This window comes from Sturnus vulgaris, chromosome 8 (assembly GCF_052056855.1).
Source record: "Sturnus vulgaris isolate bStuVul1 chromosome 8, bStuVul1.hap1, whole genome shotgun sequence".
Classification (NCBI taxonomy): Eukaryota; Metazoa; Chordata; class Aves; order Passeriformes; family Sturnidae; genus Sturnus; species Sturnus vulgaris.
Window position 1 is genome coordinate 12188946 of NC_142250.1, and position 12113 is coordinate 12201058.

Genomic DNA, 12113 nt, shown 5'->3' on the forward strand with positions numbered 1-12113 from the left:
TGTAACAATAGCACACACTGTTATTACTGAGTAAGGCTGTTCAACATGGAAATCACTGTTAGAGTGCAAGGTTTAAAACCCTGTCTTTGAAGCAGTAGGGTTGTAACACTGCTGTTCTCAGGACAGGGAAGGCACTGCTCACGGGAGGAGGTACTATATTATTAGAGCAACTGGTATAGCTGGAAAGAATAAGTCCATTTTCCCTGCACCTTATTGCTTCTCAGGTGGAATAATGTCCTTAAATCATGTCCTTTCTCATTCTCTTCTTCATCTCCTCTTATTTCCAGCTTTTAGGCTGTAATTTTGATGTACTTTTCCCTACTCTCCCCATAACAGAGCTCCTGGCCTTAAATCTCCAAAATATTTTGTTATAGTCATCTAACAATTAAATAAGCTACCAGATTTAGAATGCAGTTACTATAAGCCATTACTTTTAGAAAATCTATAAGATTTGGATGATTACCTCCAGTTATCCCTTCCAATTGCAACTATTTTATTATTCTATGGTTATAACTTATAATCTTAAAAACTCACAAATCAAGACGTTCTGTCTACTGAGAAAAAGGAAATGCTAAGAGATCTAAACAATTCATTGGCTTTGCCATTCCTGGTTAGGGCTCTCGGCACTACTGTTGAGGGAATTCCCCACAGCTGGAAAGAGCAGATGCCTGACAATCAGAAAAGTCAGTTAGTCATCTTGGTTTTATACCCAGACCTTAAAGGTTTTCCAAATTTTCTCTCCTTTAAAAAATCGAAGCATCTCAGAGGAATACATTTTTGTATGGGTGGTTGGCAGAAGGGATGGCTCAGCTGAATTATGCTGAGGAGTCATGCACCGGGTTTCAGTGAAAGCAAACTGAGCCCTTAATTGATGCAAACTTATTTGGGGATCACTAAATATGTAATGACCAGAATCAGATTATTTTGGACCACAGCCATGTTGCTCCCTACTGTTGGTGCAGTGCTTTGAGCAGATTGCTGAATTATTGCTGTTCACAGCAAACACTGAAAAACAACTTCTCAGCTTTACTGTTCATATGCTCAGGAATCTCACAACCTCTAGCACAGAGCAAGAAATGAGAATTGGTTATTTATCAGAGGTTTTAATGAAGGGAAAATGCAATGCCTCTTCTGGTTCTTGTTCTGGATTAAACTTAAAAAGCAGAGCTTTTCCACTGTTGTTCATTTTTCTCTTAGAGGAGTCATTAAAACTGATTGCTCTGGCTAATTTGCAAGAACTCAGGTTAAAACAATAAAGAACTAAAATGCTTACTGAGAGGATAATGCAATTTGCTTTTCTAGTTATATCATTGCAGGTGGGCACAGCTCTAAGTCTGAGCATTCCCATAGAAAATATCCTCAAAGCATCATGCTAATAGACAATAGAAAACAGTCAGAACAGTTTTCACAGAAAGGATAATTTCTGGAGGCAGAATATTTGCTAGAGAAATGAAATAAATTAACTTTTTAAATTAAGACTCTGTGACTTATGCAGATATTACAGACTAACTAACCCCTTCACCTCCAGTTAAAAATGGTTTGTTGATTATAGGAAGAACAAACTAGATTAACTCTCTATGCCACCAAGTAATTTTATTACTCAAAAGTCACAAAATATAAAGCAAAGGAAACCATAGGATTTGAGATGAGAACTTCTATTCCATTCCTTAACTTAATATAAACGTGCATAATGGCAGTCCTTTTCAAACTGACAATGCTTTATTGAAAATCAAACCCACACACATCTCTCCAACAAATACTTCAAAAAAATCCCTTATTACTTTAAATGATCTAGCAATCAGCAAGGGCCTGATGGGAAGATGGCAGAGAATACTTGACTGCTTGACTAGAGCTGCATAGCTTGTGACTAAATTTGTTTTTACAGCTGTATTTTCAACTTTGGAATATGCAAGTTACCCTGCTGTGGATGCTTGGTGTAGTCTCCCCTTTCTTTAGGCTCTTACTGCTAAATCCTAGGCAGGAGTAAGAAAGACTCAAATGGATCAGCTGGTGCATACACCTGCCCCAAATCAACTAAAGCATTTCTGACAGATGGTTCTGTAACCACTCTAAAAACCTCCAGCTTCCCCAGCCTCTATATGCAATCTATTCTAGTCCTTAATTATCTTTGTCACTGGAGCATTCTTTCTACAAAGCTCCTCCTAAATCTGCTTTTGTTCCAGTTTAAGCATATTACTTTTTGCCTCACAACTTGAAGAGAACAGTTTGTTCCTCTTCCTTCCTGCAGAAACTTTTGAAATATTTAAAGCTTGCTGTATCTCTCAGATTTTTAGGCTAAAATCCAGTTCCTTCCATTTTTCCTCACAGGACAATATAATATCAGACAAAGCTGGTAAGAGGACAAGACAGAGAAGATGAGGCTGCATTTTCTACCACTACCTGGAATTTCAGTCTGAGGAAGTTAAAGCAGAGTTAAAGAAGAGTCAAGGCACTTTCCATACAGAAATTAAATTATGTTCACATCTGAAAGCTTCCTCTACTTTGGCACTTCCAGGAGTCTTATCAAACAAACAAAGCAGCTACCCTTCAGCAAAGTGGCAGACAGAGTTCAGAAAGGCTACAGGCAAATTCAACTACCTCTGAAACAAACTATGAAAGAGCATCAGGAAAAGTTTTTTCTCATTTCTTCTAATCAACCTGAAGATTCACATTTACATAGCAGCAAATCTTTCTATTTGGAGAGTTTCTCCTTGCGATATGGCAAATATTGTCCAAGTCACCAGAGCTGCTGGGTGGACAATCTCAGCAATCACTGGGTCCAGCTGAAGTCTTTTCCTGCTCAGTGCACACGGGAGTGTCCCCACCTTCTGTGCCATTGGCTGAGATAAGCTCCAGGTTATCCAGCGTACTTGGTGCCATTAAAGTCATCCTTGTATTCCTGATTGCTTTAAATTCGTCCTGGGCATTCCCTGTTGAGAAAGCAGCATAACAATACTGTGCATTTGCCAATAAACAGATTCTTGTGGAAGATCAGCTTTCAAAATAGGAGAAACCCTTTTCATCCCATTTTAATATGAAAGCAGGCTGCACTACCAGTTTTTGGTTGTTTACTCTGTATGTGTTAGAAGTGTTACTGACAAGCCCAGTACTTCCTACAGTACCTGTGCCTCAGGAAGGCAGGGGCAGGCAGAAGCAGAGCTGTGCCTCTGACACTGAAGCCGTGCAGGGGCACTTTGCTTAGCAGTGCATCCTGAAGAATATGGGCTGCATGCTTGCTCACAGAGAGCTGTACAATATTTAATGTCCCCTACAAATGGAGGATGCAATTCCTCACTAAGATAAGAAAGCAATCTCAAAATTAAATCTGCAGGAGGATGTACATGACCAGGGCCCCTTATGTTTCTTTGCTAAGGGTCTTGAGGAAAGAGACCATTACTGTGATGTGTTCAAAACAGTGGAGAGGAGAAAAGCATAGCTTCACAACATCTGATAGAGATTAGAAATGTTTGGTTGCATTCACAGATCAAACAAGTTAGAAAATCCATAGTTCTTTAGATAACTACTGAATTTGAAAAAAAAATAAATAAAACCAAATGTACCCTATTTTTCCCAATTTTTCTTTCTATAAATTGACAATAGTATAATTTCTCTAACTTTTCTATATATTTACTCTAGAAGGGAAGTTAGAAGATAATCTTTAATGGATGTAAAAAAGTGAATATGTAGGAGAGCAGCTAAGCCTCATAAGAATCCTTCAGATAATTGACCTTGCTTTAATTATATAGATGAGAAGTCAGCAAATAGCATTTTATATGCAGTCTTTGAGAAAAGAAATGCAGTGCACAGTCTAAAACACTAGAATTCTAGTATCAAAGGAAATATATTAATCCTTCCAGCCCCAGTCTGCTTGTTCTGATTTTTAAATGTATGACTGAAAAAATAGAGATTTGTGATAGTCGGTGAAATTATTAAATAAGAAAACCTAGTTTTAAATCACAAGCCCCAGGGGATGTGTTGTATCTCTGTTGCAGCTATCCAGCTGCAGGTACACTGGATTTCTTCTCTAGGTAGGGCAGAGGACTCTGAAGCAGAGAGCCAACAAAGAATTTCCCTAAGGTCACCCAGAGGCAGGGACAGAGCCATGCTGCCTGAGTCCCAAGCCTGTGCTCCTTTGACTGCTGATATCAGGAACACTGACATGGATGCAGTTTGCTGTTGTGCCAGGTAACACCACTCTGGGATCAGTACAGGCAGTTCAGGAGATCTAAGGAGAGCAAGCAGATTAATTTATGTCATCAGTATATGGCAAAGTGTAAATAAAGCAGCTGCAAAAGAAATATGAAGCAAAACCTCACATTCCATGCTGCGCTTAAGGGTCTTGCTTTATAACCAATGCTTAATTCAGTGTTACAAGATTCAGGGTAATTACCTTTAAGGCAGAGGTGTCTGTCACAGCAAGTCCTTGCTCACCCTTGATGGATGACATTGACAGGCAGTTGGCATTTCAGGACAGTCCATGCAGCATTTTCAGGCTGTACAAAGGGGAAAAAAAATTAAGAAAGTAATTACAATCATCAAAGACACAAAGCTCCTTTTGCCTTCATCCTTATTCTATGAGCATTCCCCTTCACCTTCCACATTATTAACCATGTTTTTTACAATGGAATAAAAGCTAGCACAGAAGCTACTCATCTAAGGCAGATGGGAAATGTCAGGTTGAAATCACAGGTTGGAATGTGAAAATACAAAAGAACTCATGGCCTTTACAATTTTTTTAGTTTGATTTGTGAATAAAGTGTGGATACCTAGGGGAAACATTCATTCTCCAAATGGCTTTGGCCAGCATAACTCTAAGTAAATACACAAGCATGCTGTTTTTCTCTTAAAAATTTGGTAGTTGCATTCACATTATAATTGCTAAGTGATATTTGTGTCCAAAACAGCACATTAATCATAAGAGACATGACCTTTAGAAAGATAACATTCTTGCTCTTTTTATTTTGTTTGGTTTCACCTTGGGACAAGATACTGCATAAGTTAAGGTAGGTCACACTTAATACAAATGGAAGAAAGGAGACAATCATTTAGAACATGCTGCCTGTAATTTCACCTGAGAAAAATATAATTATGTGGAATTGCTCCTATAAGGTGCAGCAGAGAACTGGAAATCTCTAGTCCAACTACAACTTCATTCAGCTACTGCCATGAGAGACAATTAAAATGCCTCTATAAATACACTAGTGACAAAAGGGGGGCTAAGGAGGATCTTCATCCTATACTGGATTCACGGGGGAGCACAGTGACAAAGGCTGAGACACTTAATGTCTTCTTGCCTCAGTCCTTAACAGTAAAACCAGTTGTTGTCAGGTACTCAGCTTCCTAAACTGGAAGACAAAGATGGGGAGCAGAATGAAGCCCCCATAATGCAAGGAGAAATGGTCAGCAGCCTGCTACAAGTGATGGGATGAGAGGAAGTGGCTTCAGGCTGCAATAGAGGAAGGTTAGGTGGGATATCAGGAAAAGTCTCTTCACCAAATGGGTTACCAAGAATTGAAACAGGCTGCCCAGGGAAGTGGTGGGGAGCTATTTAAAAGGTGTGTACACGTGGTGCTTAGGAACATGGTTTAATGGTGGTCAGAGTATCTGTGATAATAAAAAAAAGTATAAAAATTAAAAACAATAACTTTCAGAACAAGTTATTTTTTTCCATGTTGTTTGAAGCTTTTTATCTGGACAAAAGAGACACCACTGAAGCTGTAAAGATATCAAAGACCTCATTGTTTCAATATATGTACAGAAAGATTGCTCTGTTTTACTCCCCTCAAGACTCTGTATCACAGAGGTCATTTCAATGAAAGTCATAATGAAAAAGCCTGAAGAAAATATGCACTCTCTCACACTTGTGCACATGCATGAACCTATCTATAATTCATAAAAACTTATGAGAAAAGGGATCAGAAAGGAAAAAGAGATGAAGTTAATTCTTATCAACCATCCAAGCTTTTTTGGTGTGAAAGGGCTTAGATCAGTACCCTGCATTTGCAAATCCCATCCTCCATAATATAATTATGTGATCTGTCAGAAATGAAATTGCATGTCATGAAATACTGCACAACTCCATAAATAATTAGCGTTTCCATTTTCCAAAGCAAATTGATAAAACTGGTATTTGGCTTAGTTTTTGCAGCTCAAGAAGCTCGGTTAGACTTGTGCTGTTAATTCAATCTTCTACAGCTAGAGTGATAAAAGCAAAAATTTTCAAATTGACCCCTTTTGCCAGTATGAAAGGCAGGTTAGATTTCGAGGAGTTAAAGGAGGTTCAGAGTCAACAAAAATGCTTTTTAGGACACAATAAATAGTATGAGGATTTTAAAATTTACTTTTTAAAGAATCTATTCGAACTAGAAATTATTCTGTTTAATTCACTGAGAGGAATCCAGTGGCTGTGTGGCATAAGCCATGAAACTTTTTGCCCATACATTTCAGCAGTCTGAATCGGGTGTCATTTGAACCAAAGGCATTCTGCATTTTTGTGATACCGACATAACCTTCCAGAGAAACCCCAAAGGAGTACAAACCTCAGTGATCAATTGATTCTGAAAGCAGATCTTGTCCTTGCATTTGAAAGCTGTAATTCTATGACAGATACCCATCTGTGCATCTCAGTCACACATCAACCACATCAACCTAGCTTAAGGTCAGATATTTCTGAAAAGCAGATATTCATTCCTTAGGAATTAAAAGCAGGAGCAAACCTAAGTAGATGAAGATACATATTTAGGCAGCACTCAGCAAATACTACTTTAGAATACATGCAGGAATCACAGAATGATTTGGGTTAGAAGGGACCTTAAAAATCATCTTGTTCCAACACCCCACCATGGGCAGGGACACCTTTGCCCAGACCAGGAATCTTAAGTGAGTCCCCTGATTATTAAGCCTTGAGATTCTGGCAAGATCGCTGCTGCTGTCAGCTGAGCAAGGCTGGTTGTTTGCTAGAAACATGACAGTTTAAAACAAGGCAATTGTCAATTTTGGCCCATCCCTTGTTTCTGGAAAATGACATATAAATTAGGAATAGAACTGCTCAAAAATCAAAACCATCCTGCAGGGAATATCATACTCATTCATATGGAAGAAACGAGTCTTGGTTTATTTCAGTCTTGTTTGCCAGGAAAGCAATTCAAAAATCATCCAGATTAAACCTTTATCAATTTCAGCTGTCTACATTTCTATTAGTACATCGAATTGTTTTGGGACACAGACTAATGAGAATGATATGACAGCTATAATTTGAGTCTGATTTTGTACAATTTGCAGGTGCTTCCACAGAATCCAAACACTGATTTGGACATTCAGAGAAATAGGGGGGAATCAAAAAAGAGAAAAATAGATTAAAAAATACACACTTAAAAATGCATATAAGGGAGTCACATACTGGGTTTCCCTCTAATAGTGTAATTTAGATTTAGACTCTAGATCTTCTTTTCATTTATCTTTCACATGGCAGATGAAAATAGCAACAACAGGAAGTATCCTCTCTGTTAGAAATTGAATGAAGATTTTTATTACTGTTTTCATTAATAATTATGTAGGACATTCTGTCAAGAAACAAAAAAAGACACACACTTATATTCCTAAAGCTGATTATATCAATATGCTATTATTAATGCACAGCACAGACATAAGCTTAAATATTTCACATGGTGTGAAATTCTAACCTTACTATTTTAATAGAATGTGCTAAACCAAGCAGACCTCATCTACCTGAATGCAGAAGAGACAAGTGAACAAAGCAGAAAGAGCAGTATTAGTGCCTGTACCACGTGTTCTGCAGGAAGTGGTACTGTGGTGTTGACTGCAGTATTGACATGCCTGTGTAGGTTACACTGCTCTAAAATAGAAATGCTCACGCAAGTAGGAGAATTCATATCCTGAGAAAGGTGACACAGAAATGTCTGTCTGTGATTTATTGATTTGGAATGCCGACTAAGGTCAGCTCAGCAGCAAACAAATATCCTATATTAACTATGCCTTTCTCTTGGGATACACAAGAAAATTTCTGGTAACCAGTTAGAAAGCACAACTTTATGGTTCACAGAAACTGTGGTTGGATATGGTCACTACAAAACCATATTTGCATGATTAAAAACCTATTTTCAAACATTTCTTCAAGGCACAGAGATCACCTGAATATGTATGAATTTGGAACTGAGCCCATATTGCCCTCATGCTAACTTGCACGCTTGATTAACCCAGAAGAGTTCACAAATATGTCCCATCATTATATCTCTCTGTCAGTCTTAGCAAATAGCTTTTGAAAAAAACAACAGCAGGGAAACATACCACAAAACCCAAAGAGACAGGAGAAACTGTGGCTATGCCTTTCTGCAGCCTGTACCTTACTGTCTGCTGCCAGCAAACACAGAGCAGGCTCCCTTTCAATACCTGAGCCTTGGCTGTCCTGTCAGGTGACCACCAGGAATGATATGCAGGTATCTGAGGGTTAGTTTGGAAGCTGGGCAGGGAGCCAACAAAGTTGTGTGGCAGCCACACCAAACCCCTTCCATTTCACAGCTCTTCTACCTTTCCAGAGGCTCGGTAAGAGTTAAAAGAGTACAAGGAATGTGGAGTGAGGTTCAAGAGCAGTTCAGATGGAGCAGCAATGATCTACGTGCACCGTGGCACATAACTCATTCTTTGAGTGCTGTGACTAGTTTTCAAAAGGAGCAATGAAACACCCCTGGCTCCAAACACTGAAAAGGAGTATAAAACCCAGCGTGCCATGAGAACCTAAGCACCATCAAGGGGATCAGCAGATCTAAATGATTTTTTAATGGTAATAAGTGCTGACTTTTCCCATTAATGACCTTTCCCATTAACTAACTTACATGTCTACACTGGAATATTTAAAGTGCAATAGCAATAGGTTAAGTGGACAAACTAATCTTTTAGAAAGAATTAACTCATCATTTAGAAAGAATTAATAGTCCCCATTTATAAATACAACTGTTTTCCAGAAAGACAATTTTCAACAATGTTCTTGAGGTATCTATCAGCTCAGATCTGAACAATACCACTGAAAAATCGTGACGCTTATGTGGAAAACCACCCCAAGTATGGGACTAGAGTAGAACTGGACAGAATTACCAAGCAACTGAGACACCAGCCTGTAGTTCATTAAGTGCTCCAACAATAATCTGGGGACTCTGGAGGCTGGGGTTTACTCTCCTGCTTTGGAGCACATACCCAGTGAAGTCTGATGAGGTGACCTCATGCAGCTGTGCCTAAACTTCTGGCCTGCAATTGGGAGTATTTGTCCTTCCACTTCTCAGAATGAAAAGAGGCAATTCATTCAGTATGCAGTAGGATAAATAAAGCTTCTGGGTGTATACATTTCCCCCTTCCCTCACTTGCTATAGGGTATGCATCTTTTTTTCTGTCTCCATGACATCTGTGCCGGACAAAACCGGGATGTGTAATACCTAATTCAAATAACAGTTGGCCAGGCAATGCCTCCTTCCTGACTGGCACACCAGCTGCTTCCAGCCATATGTACAACAATTCAATTCTGCCAACTTGACCCTTAGTAAACAATGATTTATGGTTTTCCATTCTATCCAGCTTTCATTTTTTAAAAATCAAAATACAAGTTTCACACTCTGACACATTCATTACCCTTTGAAGCTAATATTCCCTCAAAATACTGTCCTGTAAAGGGTAAATGTGATACCTCCTGGATCTGCAGAGTGGGAAGGTTAGTTACAAAGAGGCAAGAGTATGGGGATACAAATAGAAAATGAATAAAAAGTATGCTCTACTTATGAGGTGCATGCTTTGTAATGGGAGAGCATTATCCCTCTCAGGTATTGAGATATTTCCTAATCATTCTGGCCTGAGGTTACAGTGAAAGGAAAAGGTTTCTCAGTCAGGTATTTCCCTTCTGGAATTAGTCTGATGGGTCCCATTCACTCGTACATTTCATAATTTTGGTTCTTTTTGTGCCCATTATGGAAAATCTGCAAGGAATATAACGATCTCATGAACTTAGAAAACTTTGAAATTCACAAGACCTTCTCTTCTAAGAAATCCTAATTCCAGCCAGTTTAATTGTTACAATGTGGACTTTGGCATGTCAGGTTGAAATGCTGGAAACCTCCTTAACACATTCAGACTGAGGGCATGTGGGTCATACCAAAAGGGCTTCTTTTGGAATGGCTTGTGGGTTTGGGAAATTGCCTCAAGAGCACTGGGTAAGAAAACATTTGTATCCTGCATGAAGACTTGCAGTGGGAATTCAGTTTAAGCATGTGCTCCTAGGAAAACACTAGGAAAATGATTCCTAGTATTGCCATTCTGCCTCTTTTTCAAACCACTGCAAAAAACAAAAAAATTCTGAAGCTTTTTTTAAAATTACATTACATAAAATACATGCATTATTACTTAATTTATTTAAATATAACAGTCAGCTCTCATGCTTTTACTCTTTCTGAGATTCTGAAATACACAAAAGAGTCTCTAACACTGAAATAAAGGTCAGCTCTTTATTATCTCACTTTGTCTTTGCACTGCTCTTTCATCCAAAATATCCCTTAAGGATGTGCTTTACTAATGTTTATCTGCTACACAGTCAATAAGAAGAAGACTCTGTGTATATAACACGATTGTTTTCTGACCATTGCTTAGCTGCTACTAGAAATCTAAAGTGAACACAGAAATTCACCATTAGCATCACAAAGCCAGGTTTTCATAGCACTAAGCACATTATTTAAGTGAGAGAGGTGCAAGACCCTGTACCAGAGATCATGCAGAAACTAGAAATACCACAACTGGTAGAACAGAACATTTGCTTGCTGGAAATGCTTGGCTTCTTCACAGAACCACAGAAGGTCTGAAGTTGGAAGGGAACTGTGGAAATCATCCAGGCCAACCTGCCTCACTCAAAGCAAGGTCTTCCACTGCAGGTTGCTCAGGACTGAGTCCACTCAGGTTCTGAGTAAGTGAGGAGGGAAACTCTACAACCTCCCTGGGCAACCTGTTCCAGTGTCTGATCATGCCTACAGCAGAAAGCTTTTTTAATGTTTAAATTTCCTGTGGTTAGCCATCTGCATTCTGAGCTCAGAACTGTGTGAGTGTGAGTCTTGTCATTTTATGTTGTAAAAAGTCTTCTAAGCCAATTAAGACACAGGCAACATGTGCAACATAGTGGTAGAAGACAACCAGCATTTTGGGATCAGCATTATGGTAACAGTTCTGTGAGACATACTTTGGGCAATGATTTCAGTGGGTTGACACAAGAACTGCAGAAGGCAAGCTGATTTGTTTTGTGTTGTGTTTGTGACAGTTTTTATTTAGAGGGATAAGAAGAAGTTGCTGGCAGAAGCAAATGAAGTTTGATTAATGCCTACATTTGTCTAGTACATTACAAAAGCCACAAGACCTTCAAACCATATTATAACTGTTCTCAGGCAGCTCTGTGGAGAGTTGTGCAATAACAGAAATAGCATGACTTAAATGCACTGGAAAAGGGTTATTTCTTTTCATAAAGATACTTCACTTAGGATTGTTCATTTTATATTTTAAATCAATTGTACTTCATGCTGAAAAATCAGGACTCAACTGTTCTTTTTAAAAAGTGAATTTCTTGAGGGCAAGGAATGACAAATCATTGACTTTAATAAAAGGCAACCTTGAATCTGATCTGGAAAACAATTCCCTATGAAAAAATAATTGTGCTGATCCCACCAAACCATTACAGAGGTGCTTCACCTTACTCATAGCAGGTCCCAAGATCATGACCTCTTTCCTTGCTTTACAGAAGCATTTCCAGGCAGGCTCAGTACCCACAGATTGCCACAAGCCACCAGCCCAGTTTGCCTGCACACCCATAAGAATGGACTGAGTGCTTCTGTCATCCTTGCATGACATGGAGCCACATCTAAATAACTTCAGTGTATATGTCTCATATATTTCCTCCCAGAACAGCACAACCAAAAATATGAAATAATCTAGTGCTAAGACAGGCTCCCTATTGATCTCAGAAACCTGTGCTATTTCAGCTACTGTCCATCTTTGAAACAGTAAACTCTGAAACATCTTCTTATGCTCTTAGGAAACATGTAGTACCAGGAATGTTATGAAAAATTTAAGTA

General features: G+C 38.7%; 1 long non-coding RNA gene across 1 annotated transcript in view; it reads right to left on the reverse strand.

Annotated features, from left to right (window-relative positions):
- Nucleotides 1–1576: 1576 nt before the first annotated feature.
- LOC148222993 (uncharacterized) overlaps nt 1577–12113 on the reverse strand; it is a 154488-nt gene continuing 143951 nt past the window's right edge. Inside the window, exons 4-5 of the long non-coding RNA XR_015805113.1 lie at nt 4391–4493; nt 1577–2930 (exon numbers count right to left, since the gene is read on the reverse strand). This is a non-coding gene — a long non-coding RNA (uncharacterized LOC148222993). The remainder of the gene's footprint in view (nt 2931–4390; nt 4494–12113) is intronic.